Source organism: Stomoxys calcitrans, chromosome 2 (assembly GCF_963082655.1).
Source record: "Stomoxys calcitrans chromosome 2, idStoCalc2.1, whole genome shotgun sequence".
Taxonomy (NCBI): Eukaryota; Metazoa; Arthropoda; class Insecta; order Diptera; family Muscidae; genus Stomoxys; species Stomoxys calcitrans.
The window spans coordinates 3,385,412-3,403,482 of record NC_081553.1 but is presented as its reverse complement, the minus strand read 5'-3'; the positions used below and the strand labels follow the sequence as shown (position 1 = coordinate 3,403,482).

At 37.9% G+C, this 18,071-nt stretch overlaps 2 protein-coding genes across 13 annotated transcripts in view; one reads left to right on the top strand and one right to left on the bottom strand.

Annotated features, from left to right (window-relative positions):
• LOC106083760 (uncharacterized) overlaps nt 1-12,973 on the top strand; it is a 175,151-nt gene extending 162,178 nt beyond the window's left edge. Inside the window, exon 18 of the transcript XR_009396934.1 lies at nt 12,768-12,973. The gene's annotated coding sequence lies outside the window, so the exon portion shown is untranslated. The remainder of the gene's footprint in view (nt 1-12,767) is intronic.
• Nucleotides 1-18,071, bottom strand: part of LOC106083762 (fasciclin-1) — a 108,680-nt gene that overhangs the window by 78,583 nt on the left and 12,026 nt on the right. The gene's annotated exons all lie outside the window — the stretch shown is intronic.

The following is an 18,071-nucleotide window of genomic DNA, read 5'->3' as shown; positions in this document are numbered from 1 at the left end:
GTTTGTATGTGTGTATTTTGCTGTCAATTAAGGAAGCAAACACACACACACATATACAGATACAGATACATTTCAAATAAAGATCGTGCATGTGAGGACTTGCACCAGCTTTATTTTCAATGCAAGCAAGCGATAGGGCATCTATCTCAAGGAACAACAAACAATTTTCCCCATATAGTTCATTAATTAAGAAAATGTCAGCTTGCGCTCTAGTCGGCGAGCCGCATAATTTTACTCGAATTAAATTCAAGTGAAGATCTTGGAAATGGTCACTGCCTACTCCAAACCATTTTCATTTTTCAATTCTTTTCTAATCAAAAGCCATCAAAGTCGCCTAACACTCTGTGGAATTGGGTTTGGGAGTGGATCGTTTGAGCAGTGTGGTGATACTTAACACTCGATTGTTCTTAAAGCATATTGTGGGCTAAACACGCTATTCGCATCCATCCCCAAATCAAGAGAGGGGGAGAAATGTTCTCCATTCAAATAGAAAAAATTGTGAATGTGGATTTTCTTCAATTCGAAATGGTCCATTAACGCAACTACGATGAGCCGAGACAAAAACAAAAGACGCTTCTATGGTTCTTATCTGATGGGGCCAAAGTGTTGCAAATGGCCCACTCACACTTTGTAAAGTGGTCGTACTGCGGCAGCGACAGCAAAGACGCCTCTCACGACATTGAGGTCGTAGGAAAGCCCCACTAAAAATGCCAAATGCGCTTGCTGGCTCGTTCATTCCTAGCAAAATGTCCGCACTGGCACAAGTTTTAATCTTAATTAAATTTAATTGAACAAACGAGTGCATCAGCATTATCATCGTCGTGGTAGCCACCGCCAACAACTGAGCGCTTGGGCATCGCAACGTCACTCTCATCACAAATATTAAAATTCATGATCAACAGCGTCCCAGCGAAAAACGCGTCACATATGTATGTATGTGCAAAACCCACAAAGAAGTGGACATCCCACGAACTTACACGCGCATGGATTTATTGTGTCAAAGACATAATCATCATTTTAAATGTTAATGATGACAGGCAGATGTAGGAGAAGATGTTCGTATTCTTCAATAAATGCATAAATTGATGACTTTTCCCCAGATGGGATCATTGCCATCAGTTTAATGATGTTCTCAAAATATATGCGTGTCGTGTTTTTTTTTCTTCTGACATTCAAAGCGCTCTTGAATTTATTTGCCCTCAAATTTTGGACTAACTACTGTAGATATCCATAACCACAATGTCATAGAACATAACGAACATACATCACGAATGAAGTCACGTGCTGCATTCAACGCTGGAAAAATACAGTGATATGAATTCGGCATTGTAAATATCCAGAGAAATGACTGGTAGTGCAAGATTTCCTAAAGATATAAATCAAAAATTAAATAAATGCTCCACAAAAAACCCTCCATCCATGAATGTATTTTGCTCCCATGCCGGGCCCTTACAAACCGGACTGTATAGGTCTATATCTTTTCATTTGCCCCCGTAACGACTGAACTACAGATCTCAAATCTTCATTTCTTAAAAGGCGTATTTAATGTCCGGTTTTGCTGAAATTTTGGAAAAGTCTTATATGTTACTCATCCCAGTCTATATTTTGATATAGCCTAAGTAGACTGATAACGCCTAAGTAGACTGATGGCAGACTACCACTTAAACCTAACCTACCGTATAGAGAGATCTCCACATTAAATATCTTAAGCCTATAAAATGCGAATATGGTCTATATTGGTGCAACTTTAGGTGCAGATCCCATATTAAGGTACCCACAATTTTTGGTATTTTTGCTCTGAAACCCACGGTTTTTACATAAAATCGGATAGTTTTGTGTTTTTTTTTTAGAGTTTTATGGAGGAAATCTTTGAGAATAAAAGCTGGCTACTCATATGTGCAATAAAATGTGATGTTCTACTTGGGTTTTAACATTCAGAGTAACACTAGTTGAAAGTCGGCTAGGATATATAGACCACTAGCCGAACCGGGCCCGCTCCGCTGCGTATTCTTTAACTTTCTAATATCTTTTTATGTTGGGAACACTTCGCCCTGAATGCGGATATCGAATTCATGTCATTGTAGCCTATGACGCCGAACGCGTTCGAATCCTGGCGAGAACATCGGACAAAGCGGTGTTTATCCCCGCCTCCACCCGATATCTAAAAATAATATAGCCCATGTTCCCTTCCAGACATATGTACACAATCTATGAAAATTTTAAGAAAATCGGTTCAGCCAAGTATCATATAGTCATAATGATACTTGGCTGAACCCCTACTTCGATCTGATTTTGTATGCCAGTTTTGAAAATTTTCTTCCGAATATCTTTCATTTGAGCCCCATATTGAAATGAAAGTTCAATATGTCCGTTTGGGGAAGTTTAGGAGTTGGGGCGGACCGATGGGTACTTAGACTCCAATTTGAAGACCATATTCGTATTCTACTCTCCAATACCTTCCATTTATACCTATATTGTCCAGATCGGTCCACATTTGATTTTGGGTTGTGTTTTTGGTATGAGGGGGAGGGTCCGTCTCCCTTCCGATACCGAAAAATTATATAGCCTATGTTTCTTTCCAGACCCATCTACACAATAAGCGAAAATTTCGAGAAAAGCGGTTCTGCCGTTTTTCAGTCTATACGGAACAAACCAACCGAGTCCCATATATCCGTGATTGGCTAATGTGCCCATTTTGGGCGTTTTTGTGGGGTTGGGGTGACCCCCAATACTTCGACATGAATTTGTATGCCAGATTCGTTATCTACTCCCGCATACTTTTCATTTGACACCCATAGTGTCCCTATCGGTCAACTTTAGATTTTGGGTGATGTTTTTGGGGTAACGGTGGAGGGTCCGCTCCCTTCCGTTATCAATAAATTATAAAGCCTTTTCCTAATTCCTGACCATATTCGTAATCCACTCCCGAATACCTTTCATTTGAGTCCCATATTGTCCCGATCGGTCCACTTTTATTTATGGGCAGTTCTTTTGGGATAAAGGAGAGGGTCCGCCCCCTTCTCGAATCATTCTATACGGAACAAATAAACAAACCGACAAAAAAAACAAACACAAATTGAATATCATGTATAAAAACATTTCAAGCTTTATTTCAAATACAAACAAGTAAGAGCGTGCTAAGTTCGGCTAGGCCAAATCTTATACCCTCCACCATGGATCGCATTTGTCAATATTGAATAAGAACCGTTATACTATTAGAGCTACATCAAGTTATAGTCTGATTCGGACCATAATTAAATGCTGAACATTGTAGAAGTCATTGTGTAATATTTCGGTACATTCGGATAAGAATTGCGACTTGTAGGGGCTCAAGAAGCAAAATCGGGAGATCGATTTATATGGGAGCTGTATCAAGCTATTGATCGATTCAGACCGTATGTTGAATGTCATGAGAGAAGCCGTTGTACAAAATTTCTACCAAATCGGATGAGAATTGCGCCCTCAAGAGGTTTAAGAAGTCAAGATCCCAGATCAGTTTATATGCCAGCTATATCAATTTATGTACCGATTTGCGCCATACTTAGCACAGTTATTAGAAGTCATGACAAAACACCTCATGCGAAATTTCAGCCAAATCGGATGAGAATTGCGCGCTCTATTGGCTCAAGAAGTCAAGATCCAAGATCGGTTTATATTGTATGTCAGCTATACCATATTATGAACCGATTTGGAAGTAATACCAAAACACTACGTGCAAAATTTCATTCAAATCGAACGAGAAATGCGTCCTCTAGAGGCTCAAGAAGTCAAGACCCAAGATCGGTTTATATGGCAGCTATATCAAAACATGGACCGATTTGAACCATACTTAGCGCAGTTGTTGGAAGTGATACCAAAACACCACGTCCAAAATTTCAGTCAAATCGGACGAGAATTGCGCCCTCTAGAGGCTCAAGAAGTCAAGACCCAAGATCGGTTTATATGGCAGCTATATCAAAACATGGACCGATTTGGCCCATTTACAATCCCAACCGACCTACACTTATAAAAAGTATTTGTGCAAAATTTCAAGCGGCTAGCTTTACTCCTTCGAATGTTAGCGTGCTTTAGACAGACAGACAGACGGACGGACGGACATGGCTAGATCGACGTAAAATGATATGACGATACGTTATGGGGTCTCGGACGCATATTTCGAGATGTTACAAACAGAATGACGAAATTAGTATAACCCCATCCTATGGTGGAGGGTATAAAAAAACTGTTATACCTTTTTCGGCTATGCCAAGTGTGATGCTATAACTAATTTGACAGCCCCTTAGGATTATTCCATTTGGTTCAAATGTGTTTATTGTTCCTTATGCTAATTTGATCGAACCGCCTCAAAGGCAAGCCAGCTTCGAAGTTGTTTTGTTCCTTTATCAGATGCCAAGTATCTTATCTTGAGATCTATCGAATTTTTTCTAATAGATAAAAAGACCATTTGAACATTTCAACCTCATCCATATTCATGGGGCTACTAATTACTAACAGATTTGGGAATGTGTATTTCATATTAGAAGATGACAAACAATGTAACATTGTCACCGCCCGTAGAGATGATTTGATCCTGCCCTCCTGTGGTGAGGTGATTACCGAAGATTACTATTTCCACACAGTTTGACCAATAAAATTTTTTCTTTTATTGTCTGCTTTGATTTGAGCTCAGAAAGGAGGCTGGCATGGTGGAATGGTGATGACTTTTAGAACCTGAATCAAATCTTCATTCGATGTTAATTCCAGATGATGTAGATTATAGAGCTGTTGGGGAATACCACTGTGCCTAGTGAGATGCGACAATTATCACCATTATCGTGACGATGATTATGATGATGATGGCGTCGTCGGTGATCATCTTGTTTACTCTTGCTCATAATTTGTAATGTCAACTACACAGGAAGTTAGGTCATAAGTGAAATAACGTTTCTGCCCCTCTTGTTGTTTGCTGGAGGCGGTTGACAATGAACGAATGACAATTCAAAAGGTCAATCGTGATGAGCAAGGCGTTGATGTTGATGTTGCTGCCGCTGTTGACAATTGAAAAACTACAACAAATTGAATAATTTTTGAAAAATTCACTGTCGCACTTATGTGTGTGTCTTTTTGTCTCTGGTAGAAAAACTGTGGTTATGACAACAGTGAGACAAATTTGCTGAAATGTAGTTTGAAATTTCTCTGATTTAAATAGTACGATGGCTTTTGCTTGCCAGCTTATACCGTAAAAATGCCTTTTGAACTTATTACAGTCGAAGAAATGGTCATTACAATTTTGTTTTGCAGGCAACCAGTTTTTGTTTGTTATTGTTTAACAGACCTTAACGCCGTTTTTTATTGTTCGGCAGATATGCCCCGTAAACTTATACACTCTCTCCTTTCCGGTACTCCATACGTACGAGGGATGGTTGAGTTAAGTAAAATATGATTGACAATAATTGAAACATTGCCCACCATCAGTTAGTGATATTGAATATTTATTTATTTGTCTCAATCCCTACAACGAATATGTCACACAGTGGCATTTCACAGCAACAACGTGCATCTTATTGCATACTTCATTTTATCACAGCACTGCCTCTATTACTATATATGACTCTCCTCTCACTGCTTGCCTCGTATCATGTGTGGCCCATCACATGCCATAGTCTAATTACACAAGTAAATCGCCTATTTAAACCTCTGCGAGACACACTGCCAGCAATGGTGGTACATTTCCGACCAACTTACGTACGTGTACACAAGAATGTTGGCATTCCATGCCTCAAAAACTGCTCATCCGTACTCAAACATTTGTCTCAAACTCTTTTGTATTGCTGACGTTGTTGGTGGCAAATGGGCGGGTGGGCTGTGCATGGGTGTTGATGGGATGTGTGGTAAAGTTCAGCAGCAATTTCAGCTGAGGTAACCACCAGCCTGCCAGCCACCATCCACCAGCACTCGCATGTACAATACCTAATATGTTGGCCCATCAAGTGAGTGTGGGAGTGTGTGCTGTTACATCGGCTCTGCTTCACATACGTTCTATGCAAGAGCGAATACAACAACCTCAACAACTGTCAGTTTAGCACGGTTATAACACCATTTACCATTGCATTACCGCTTGGATGGCTGGCTGACTGGCTGTATGCTTGTTCCCTGGGGAGAAGTGTTTAGAGAAAGTCTGGGGAGAGTGAGGGTTCTACTCATAAAGGGAGTAAATAATATGCATAATAGAGAGAAAATCGTCAGTAGATTAGCTTAGCTCTGTTGCGGGCAGGCAGTTATTACCACTAATGGCTTAATACTCTTTGCGGTATGAAAGGTTGTTTGTGATAAGCTCTAGACTTGTTTCGGTGAGTGAAAGAAGCTGTCATCTTTGCCCACTTATACACTAAGTTTGCTGTCTTCCAACATTACCGTAAAGACCGTAAAACTTCTAAGGGAATGGGTAAAAGATGATTAGTTAATGCCATATTTTCGTATAGCCTTAATGGACGATTAGTGCTGCTAATAGGAATACAGGTAGCCAATCATTTTTAAGGTCGATATTTTGTTTAATAGGATTTAAAATTTGAGATCCAAGCATTATTAGCGAAGGAAGGTCTCTTAAAAGAAAATAGATATTTTTAAAATCATTTACATTGATTACTGAATGTTTCTTGTGCCCTGATCAAGGTCAAAGATTGTAATTGTAAAAACAAGAATCAGAAAAGCAAATACCATATTGCTTTTTAAAAGTCTAAATTTCAAATATATAAAATTGATTTATATGGTACAATTTTTCGCAAGTGTAGCTCCACTTATTGCTGCTCTCTAAAGTAAGTGTAAAAATATACGGATCGATTCAGAATCACTTTTTGATTCCATTTAGCTATGTCCGTCTGTCCATGTTAATCTACAGGTCGCAATTTTCATCCCATCGTCTCAAATCTGATACATAAATTTTTTTTGGCGTAGAGACGAAGCTTATTGAAAGTGGAATAAATCGGTTTGGATTTGGATATAGCACCCATATATATGCTGCCGTAAATGCCACTGCAAGCGTATTTATTGACCCATCTTGCAATCTGAGGCCATGGCTGAAATTTGGAGTGCTATATTTTATAACTTCCAACATAAATGCCCTATACCAATAATGTCCCCTATACAAATCAATCTTCAGATTTTACTTTAATAACAAATTTCTTGCACTTCTCCTTTGATCTCCAATTATATACTTCTTAATAAAAAGAAATCTTCCAAAGAAAAATTCAATCTTTGGTGGACTTAACTTAATTATGACTTAATTTCTAGTTCTGTACAGGAGACCAGACCGTGGTATCCTTGTCATACGGCGTCAAGGAACTTGTGAATTCTTCCGTATACTTTCCGAATGATGATCACCAGTTGACACCTCCATTGGCGGTGAGAGATCTTCAAGATTACAGAAGCTTAAGACCAAATATTCTCCATTTTCAGGAAACGAGCATAAGTCGGATATGAAACGGACCAAGTTCCCCCGTCAGACTCTGTTGCATTTGCTTGGGACAGATTTTCCGGAAGTGGCGGATTTGATAATCACGGATAACCGTGGTGCGGCTGATATGACAGAGAGACTTGCTACTTAAGATAGTGTTCGATGGGCTTTACACTCTTTCGAACCTTACAAGTCACCCGGATTCGATGGAATTTACTCGAATGCTACTGGAGGCCTACGAGTCCCTTCCAGGAAGATATATCGTCAAGGGCTTTTATAAAATTTGACTATTTAACTCAATCCTGTAGCAAGTTTGGTCGATCCTACTTCTCTAGTTGCCAACACGCGTATATTTAGGGAAGATTAGTGGAATCTGCTCTGCACTGTGTGGTGCATCACTTTGAGAGCACATTGGATTATAAGGAATTCACCTTGGCGGAGCTTTTGGATATTTGCAAATTGCAAATTTTTACCCATGAACATTCCACTAAGGAACAGGGGCAAACGTCTCACATGTCAATGAGTGCAGTCCGATTCAAGTTTAAGCTCAATGATAAGGGGCCTCCTTTTTATAGCCGAGTCCGAACGGCGTGCCGCAGTGCGAAGCCTTTTTGGAGAGAAGTTTTACATGGCATAGTACCTCACATTAGGAGGTACCTCGGTAGGTACCTTGCCAGGATTCGAACCCACGCGTTCAGCGTCATAGGCGGACGTGCTAACCTCTGCGCTACGGTGTCCTCCTTTAGGATATTTAGGTGCCCTTAAAACAATGTGCATGTGTCTACTATTGAGAGTGAATTACGGGGTGCGGATGTGGTGAATAGCGTGATAGTTTGGATAATGAGAGTGCTTTCTCATAGAGAGATTATGGCCAGTATTGGTCAAACGACGGTAAGGGTCAACGCCACCAGGGGTACACTTCAGGGCGGCGTAATTTCACCGCTGCTATGGATTCTTGTTGTTAATATGATTTTGTTCAGATGGGCGTCGAAAGAGGTAAGATTGTGTGCATGAACAGACGACCTCGCTACGGGTAAATTTTTAAACACTATATCGGACATTCATAGTAATGCTCGTGGGTCCTCGGCGTCTTGGTCTGCGGACTGCGGACTGCGGGTTTCGCGGAAATCCTAGGAAGACGGAACTAGCCTTGTTCACAATGGGGAAAATGATTCCAGAGTTCAAACTACCAACAATGCAGGGGGAAATTTTGGAGAAGGCTAAATCGGCTAAGCTTCGTGGAGTTATTCTTGATGTATACCCACCATTGTCGAAAATTTCCTTTGGAGTTAAAAAGCGTTATAGGAATACATGTTTAAATTACTGGAATTCAACTGGCGGATGTGAAAAAACAAAGCTTCTGTGGGACTAACGCTCGAAATCGAACATAAATAGTTTGTTTTCAATGGAGAAGGCACATTTAAGAGTGGTTATCGGAATCATAACAGAGCATAATAAGTAAACATATGTCTCGTATTGGCATTAGAAATGATGATGTCTGTCGGTGGTGTCATGAGATCGACGCCTCAATGGCCTGCTTTATGTCAAAGTACAGATAGGATACAGGATTCTACTTCCAGGCGCTAAAAGTACTGAGAGGCGTTTGCCTTTTCATCCGGTTGGCACCAGAGAGTTCTTTAACGACCGTTTAGCTCTGTGAAGTGAATTCATCGGAAGGAGAAAAGGGAAGATGAGGAATCACAGTGGGCCTTAATCTGACCAACTCGGATGTCTGGATGACTAAGGGCTAACTTAACTTAACTTGCTTTTACTTAGTTGCCTTTATTTTCTGTTGGGCAGCACCCAAGCAGATTAGAATGTCCGCATTTGGTGCTGAAAACATGGGTTCGCATCTTGGGAAAGACCTTAAAAACATTTTCGTGGATATGGCCTTACGTCAGCGATGTCCAGCCCCTTACGATTGCGTTGATGGCCGGTCACACGTATTCTTATTCTCTTTGTTTCAGTCGCTGTTGAGACAGCAACGAATGAACATGCGCAGAGGCATACGCATAGTTTTCTGTTTTTATTTTAAAAATAATAATTTTTTATGATTAAACGCTTGGAAGACATAAAAAAGTATTTACAATTTCTAATTTTATGTTTACTTTTGCAAAACACTATTTAATTAGTCTTAAAAAAATGATTTTTTAGATACTGAGAGAAATAAAAATATTTAAAGAGAGTAAAACACAGGCACATTTTCATTTTGGACATCGCTGCCTTACATACAACTAATATTGCTGACAACATCTTCAAAAACAATTGGACACAATACACATTGCCGCTTATATATACAAGTCCCAACCGATTAAGTTATTTTTTAAACGAATTGAACATGCTATACTAATCCCATTCTAAGCCAATTGATATTCTCTCGATTAGGAAGTATAGTCCATCCTTGGGCTTACAATTTAGCTCAATTTTTTGTTTATTTTTTAGCATATCCAATGTATGTATGTACACATAATATTGGAACTGACTCTTGAATACTTTTGCGGTAAACTAAGCTTTCTTGGCTTTTGTTTGGCTTTAAACAAGTGTTCCTTCCGCATTCCCATGCAAGGGCATTCCCTCATCCCATACCCATATAGAATTACACAAATGACCTAAATATAAAACTCCCGTGTAAAGCCATTGAGTTATTCATCCATTTACCGCGCTCTTACCTAATTCTCTTTCTTTTACATACTCAGAGAGCCTGCAACTCATGGCCATGCAGTGTGAGAAAGCATACGCACACACACACACGCTAATACCACAGTACTTAGTCTCTCATTGAAACCATTGAAGTACACAAATTACGTATGCTGCATCCTTGGAATTGAAAAAGTACACAGCCCATGTATATGCAATAGTGCATACACTCAGAAAAATGCTTATCAAAAATATGAGCTAAATTTGTACATATGTACATAACACAAGCTAGTTCATGATAATTAACCACAATTTGATTAAAGTTCATTCTAAGCATTATTAAAAATGCATTAACTCTCTTTTAAAAAATCCGCAATTACTTTTTGGGCAACCCAATAGTTAGAAATGTTCAAAGAGTTAGAAAATTACCTCTGTAGATACAACACTAACTACTCAGTTAGTAATTTTCCTTAAACAACTATTAATTTTCCTAATACGATTACTTTTGAAATAAACGAAAATGTTACTAAACATGGGTAAAGGATATCGTCGTTGACGATACCTTTTCGGAAATGAACTACTTACAGGAATTTGGATTTTTAGTTTAATATAACTAAAACGTTCATTTCCTTTTCTATTTCTTGATATCACAAACACATGCCCGATTAATAGTTAAGAACAATTTATTAAACCATATTCTAATTGTAAGAGCTGTAACAAAAAAGCATGACCGTCTTCGAGGCACAGAAGTTAGCAAATGTTTTGCTTTTGTGTTGTTAGCAAATATTGAAAGGAGAAATTAGAGTCCTATTCAAACAATACTGAAGTGGATAAATGCGTAGAGCGTCTCATTTGTAAACGGGGTTTAAATGGTTATTGATTCAACTTTCAGCTGAAAAAAGGTAAAGTTTTATTAAATTTATAATTGCAATGTTTCGAAGTAAATTTATCTTCTTCAATATAGCTGAATGATTGAGGCGACCTTTTGTACAAAATGTATTATATAATAAAGACGTGTCCGCCAATCTCCAATTTGACCCTTCAAAAAGGCGGTATGAATCTTGGCCCCATGAAATTACGCCTTAAATCCAAATTGAAAATATGCCCCAAACAGGTATACATATTAAAAACTACAACAAAAGTTTTGGGACATTTTTTCATGCAACTATTGGAGCCAATTTGGAAAATTCCCAATCTGAATTTTTCCAATTAAATTGGTGAGGTAAATAATATTGGGCGTCAAATTTCACCATTTTGTGACTCAAATTTATTTATTTTTTACTTGGGGTATATTTTTTACAATAAAAAAACCCGATCGATTTTTGAAAAAAAATTTCGTCTGCAGCGCTGTTTCCTTAAAAAACATAATTGATGGAATGCTTATTATTGAAGAAGAGAACAGTAGACTTTTTCTATTAATTCTTTCTTTCACAAACTCTTCTTCCAATTTTGGTTAAAATCATTTATGAAATTACACCCTTTCTTCATTTACACATCAAATATACGCTGTAAACAACAACATATTTGGGATGATTATGGACATTTCGGGGTCTATTTGCAGGTTGATGTTGGGGGTGAAATTGCATCATTGAAATACACGTCAAACTCTAAATTGCAATTTGACCCCATTTTAATATTTGGTGTGCAGAAGAAGAGTTTGTCTTCTTCCAATTTTGTTTAAAATCATTTATGAAATTACACCCTTTTCTACATTTACAGCTCAAATATACACTGTAAACAACAACATATTTGGGGTGATTATGCACACTTTGGGGTCTATTTGCATGTTGATGTGGGGGGTGAAATTGCATCATTAAAATACACGTTAAACTCTAAACTGCAATTTGACCTCAATTTAATATTTGGTGTCCATTTGTAAACTTTGGGTTGCATGTGTTTTGGGGTAATTTTTAATTTTGGGGGCTTTTTTATTTTCAATTTGGGGAGCAATTATCGTCTGCAGTGCTGTTTCCTTAAAAAAAACATACTGGTTGGAATGTTTATTATTGAAAAAAAGTACAGTAGGCTTTTTCCATTAATTTTTTCTTTCACAACATATTTCGGGTGATTATGCACACTTTGGGGTCTATTTGCATGTTGATGTTTGGGGTGAAATTGCATCATTAAAATACACATCAAACTCTAAATTGCAATTTGACCTCAATTTAATATTTGGTGTGCATTTGCAAACTTTGGGGTGCACATGTTTTGGAGTCATTTTTCATTTTGGGCCTTTTTTCGTTTTCAATTTGGGGCGCAATCATGGCACCTTCAGTTTCAATGCATGTACGATCATATTTTACTTGTGGGAACTTTAAAGTGAACTATTACAATGTATGTGTACATGTGATGCATACACCTTTGTTTTCACCAATACTATTACAATGACCACGCATCAGATTTGCCTTGTAAACGGGCCATTAAGTATAATTTAGCTTTTAAAAAATATTATCTCCTAATAAAGGCCTTTACCCTGTGCGTCAAAAAACTTTTAATTTTCTCCAGTTTGATAAGCATATACGTATATACTCTTATTCTATTCGATCTATTCATGCGGTGGAGTGTTCCCGCCGTAGATTGACAATTCAGATAAACTATTTTACGCAACTAGTGTGTTGCTAAAAAAAACATTTTCAGTACATCTGTAGAAATGCGAGAATAAGAATCTTATAAACTTCCCGCTTTCATACTCTTCCAGTTTGTTATTCAAATTCGTTGTAAACCAAGATGTGCTAACGGCATAACCATCTGAATGATTTGGTATAACATGAATGGCATAACTGCTATGGGAAAAATTCGCATGGAAAATGTGGGAAAGAATTACACTCTCGCCATAACTTACATATACATATACTCGTATACGTTGTTGTGGTTATTTCCTACTCGATTCAAGGCAATATGAGATGCTCACAGGTTGCAGTACCCAACATAAGTAACCCCCCCCCCCCCCCCCCCCCCCCCCCTCCCAACGAAAACAATAACCAGAGAACATGGAGAAAATTCTAAAATAGCAATAGCAGCAGCAACAACAACAACGACGATGTCAACACATAACGAGCTAACAAATACCATGTAAAGTGAGAAAATGTGTGTAACAGTTGACAATAACGAGAGATGTATTGCTTTTACCTACCTGTGCGCTAATGTTTCGTAAGCGCCCTAGTGTTTGTGTGTCTGTGAATGTATCTCTTTTTATGCTGTACAGCATAAACACAACAGCATCCACACTATCTCAGTTACGGGGGAAATATTGCAAAGGTGAGTGAAAATAAACGCCAACAGAAGCAGCAGCGTTGAGAGGCACTCACTGACTGTCTGAAAAAGTGAGTAATAAAATGTCTGTATATAACCAGCAGCCAACAATAAAACCAACTCCCCTCTCCCTGTGCACAGACGACAACAGCCTTGACCTTTTGATAACTTGTTGAGAAAAATCGATAAAGCAGTGTCAACAGTGAAATAGCGAAAATATGTCAACGAAATTTGGAATTAACTCAAAATACGTACCTACATGTTGACAAGGTAGGTGTAGTGCTCAATTTCAGAAAACATTGATAAATTTTTCAAACCAAAACCGTTTTTCCTCCCTCCATCTTTATCATTTACTCCGCTATACCTTGGTATTTCTCAAATGGTGTGTTTTATTTTAGAACTATATAGTGCAAATCACGATTAATCGTTTCTTTTTATCGGTTATTGCTATCGACAACTTACCAATACAACTTTGCACTGATATCTTATCCAGAACATCTGGCTTGCACTGGGTAGGACTAGCATAAAACAGCAAAATATATTTATTACATCAGAAAAGACGAGCAGCATTCATTGTGAGGTGAGGAATAGAAATCCAATTAGGAAACATTGTCTCTCATTGCTCTAGCTCTCACACACATACACAGCCAATGCTTAACATTGTTATTAGATAACTTTTAATGTCAGATACTCATACGTACTTTACTGCAGTAAATGTCAAGGATCAAAGACAACGTTTGACGTACATCACAGAATGCACATGGTACTTGCAAAAAAAAAAAAAAAAACTAAAATAGAGCTGAAGGCCTTATTGCCCACTTTCTTTCGTTTTAAATGTTTTATAACTTGTAGTACTTAATTATTGAATAAATAAATAGAACTTTAATAATCATTTCAGTTAAAAAATGTTTCTTAGCCAGAGAAGGACAACTTTTCCCCAAACCAATAGCAGGTAGGAATATTTTTAAAATACAGAAGCCCATAATACGAACCTTGTTTTGGTTTTGAAATAACCTATGGATTAATTTTAAAGTTTTTGAGTTATGAAATTCTTTGTAAATCTTTGGAATAAAAAATCAAATCTCTAACATCTCAAACTTGATCTCAACGATGGGTTCACAAACGGAACCTTCAAACTAATAGTTTTGTAACACACACAATACAAATATAAGCAAAGACTTTTAGAACCGATGTTTGATATTGCCAAACTGCAAAGGGAAATGAGGTCAATTTTTTAAGGCCCCACCATCATAGGCCCCACCATCATAGGTTGGGTGTTTATTAATTTTGCCATTCCCATACCATCGCATCAAAATATTCATCCCCAGCATATAGTGTTTACATAGTTTTTATCGTGTTTTTGGTCTATGGCATTTAAGCTGCAGCTTTTTAAATGTAAGCCATCGAGCTGAAAACCGATGAAGATTTATTTTTGTTCGGATATGGGAAATACGGATTATATTAACCTATTTCTTGATTTGATTTCTCGAAGGCACTGGGCCCGAATTTTTTGACTGATTTGGATAAAATGTTGCGTAGCGTGATCATCATCGGTTCAGTGTTGCATATCGCACCTCTTTAAGCCGAACTGTGGATTTGTTTTCTCAAGGCACAGAAGACATGGAATATTGGGATATCCCTTTACACCCTATTTAAACTATTTCCTCTTTTTTTAGGTGAAATTTTGGATATTTGTTCCATTGATAGCACACAAGATACCCTTAAGTGAGGTATTGAAAAAAATTGCAACTTTCCAAGTAAATAATCCCCATTATATACAGGCGTCAAAACCCAACCACCTGATTGGGCTTAAGTTTGAGGAAATCCATGGTGGAGGGTATACAACATGGAAATCTTCATGACCAAAACTTAAAACCGTTTAAACATATATGTTTTCTACATCGCTACTTTGTAAATTTGTTTGTAACATCTAATAGAAGATGAATTTGACCCATTTATAGTTATACCTGCTTCGATGTAGTCTGTCTGTCATCTTAACTTTTGTACAAAGCTAAGATCGCTAATTTGATTTTGCTTTCTTAATTTTCGATCATTTGACTTTTTGGCCTAGGAGGGAAGCTGCATGCGTTTTCAAGAAATCTGTGATCGGCCGATTATGACCAATATTGAAACAATGTTGTCAGTTGGAATTTAAACGCAGAATTCCCTCATGACTCTTAATACTCCTGCCGAATTTCATTTATCTTCCGAGTTTTATAATCCAAAATGCAAATTTGCCCATGAACATTCCACTATGGAACATGGGCAAATTTTTCACATATCAATCGGAATCGGAGTGCAGTCCGATTCAACTTTAAGCTCAATGATGAGGACTTCCTTTTTATAGCCGAGTCCGAACAACGTGCAGCAGCATTAGGAGGGGAAAACCAACGCTGAACATTTTTTCAGATATTCTCGCCAGGATTAGAACCCAGGTGTTCATTGTCATAGGCGGACATGCAAACCTCTGCGCTATGGTGGCTCCCTCTCTGAACATGTCAAAATGTCAAAATTTTTTACCCTCCACCCTAGGATGGGGGTTTACTAATTGCGTCATTCTGTTTGTAACACCTCGAAATATGCGTCTGAGACCCCACAAAGTATATATATTCTTGATCGTCATGTCATTTTAAGTCGATCTAGCCATGTCCGTCCGTCTGTCTACCGAAAGCACGCTAACTCTCGAAGGAGTAAGGCTAGCCGCTTGAAATTTTGCACAAATACTTTTTATTTGTGAAGGTCGGTTGGGATTGTAAATTGTTCAAATCGGTCTATGTTTTGATATAAACCGATCTTGGGTCTTGACTTCTTGAGCCTCTAGAGGGCGCAATTCTCATCCGATTTGACGTGAAATTTTGCACGTAGTGTTTTGGTATCACTTCCAATAACTATATGATTCAAATCGGTTAATAATCTGGTATAGCTGTCATATAAACCGATCTTGGATCTTGACTTCTTGAGCCAATAGAGCACGCAATTCTCATCCGAAATTTTGCATGAAGTGTTTTGTTGTGGCTTCCAACTATTGTGCTAAGTATGGCGCAAATCGGTACATAACCTGATATAGCTGGCATATAAACTGATCTGGGATCTTGACTTCTTGAGCCTATAGAGGGCGCAATTCTCATCCGATTTAGAAGACAATTTGTTTTCTTGAGCCTATAGAGGGCGTAATTCTCATCCGATTTAGAAGACAATTTGTACAATTGTCTTCTAAATCTCATAACTTTATACTTACGTGTCTTATATGGTCTTAATCGATCAATGGATTGAATCAGCTCCCATATAAACCTATCTCCCGATTTTGCTTCTTGAGCCCCTACAAGGCGCAATTTTTATCCGAATGGACTGAAATATTACACAATGACTTCTACAATGTTCAGCATTCATTTATGGTCCGAATCGGACTAGAACTTGATATAGCTCCAATAGCACAACAGTTCTTATTCCATATTCTTTGTTTGCCTTAAAAGAGATACCGCCCATAGAACTCGACAAATGCGATCCATGGTGGAGGGTATATAAAATTCGGTCCGGCCGAACTTAGGACGCCCTTACTTGTTTCTTCTATAATCACCAACGTAATTTGAACGCAGTCTATTCAGATTTAGATATTGCTCCCCTATTTTTCCCTTTCGAATTTATACTTTTTTATTTTATTTGTCTACGAAAATTGGTAAATATTTATACATAACGTCCATATAACAATATCGCCCAATTTACACTTTAACCTATGAACACCTGATCCTCGATTTTCTTCTCCGATTTAGATGATATTTAATATGCATTCATATTGACCTAGTGTTTTTTTTTTTCTTAAGCCACTATGTTCTACAAGAAAAGAAATGATTTTCTTAATATTTTATGACCTTCGACTCGCACCTACTATCAAGAGGAGGCCACCGTAGAGCAGAGGTTAGCATGTCCGCCTATGACGCTGAACGCCTGGGTTCGAATCCTGGCGAGACCACCAGAAAAAATTTTCAGTGTTGGTTTTCCCCTCCTAATGCTGGCATCATTTGTGAGGTACTATGCCATAGTTCCTCAGTAGAATGTTCATGAACAAAATTTGCATTACCATCAAAAGTAGTAGGCTTACTGCCATAAATTTATTTTTTTTTTTTTTATAAAAACCATCAAATGCAACAAGCCACTCAAAACGGTTTCAAGAAATCTCACTCCTAAGAATTTTGAGAAAATTGTTTGTATATTTTTTTTTTTTTTTTTTTTTTGATATAAACAACTGCCGACTTTTAATTTTTTTTCTAAGTTTCATTTGTCTACTTTGCGCTACTCCAAACTTCATTAGGATACCTAATTGGAGCTAGATTCTAATCTAGAATCTAAGACAGCTCTTTTCTTGGGTATCTATCTACCCATTCGCCGTTAATGGGTTAAGTGTATGTGTAGGGTATTATTTGATCGGCACCACCCCTATTTTGCCATCTGTTACTTGTTTAATTTATACTTCGTGATCTCAATATGAACAAGAGAAACTCCTGAGGCCTGCCACACATAAAGCAAATAGTGACAGTGTCGTAATAGAACGCTTTCTTTCCTTTCATACAGTGTAGAAGTGAAATGCTTGATCACTGAATTGTACATCAACTCACAGCATTATCTTGACTCCTTGTCCGCTGCATGATATCTTCGGAAGTGTTCGTTCATGAAGACTAGCAGGACTTTTTGAGTGCTACTTTAAGGCAATAATGCGTCATACAGACACATACATTGTAATTAGATGCTTTTG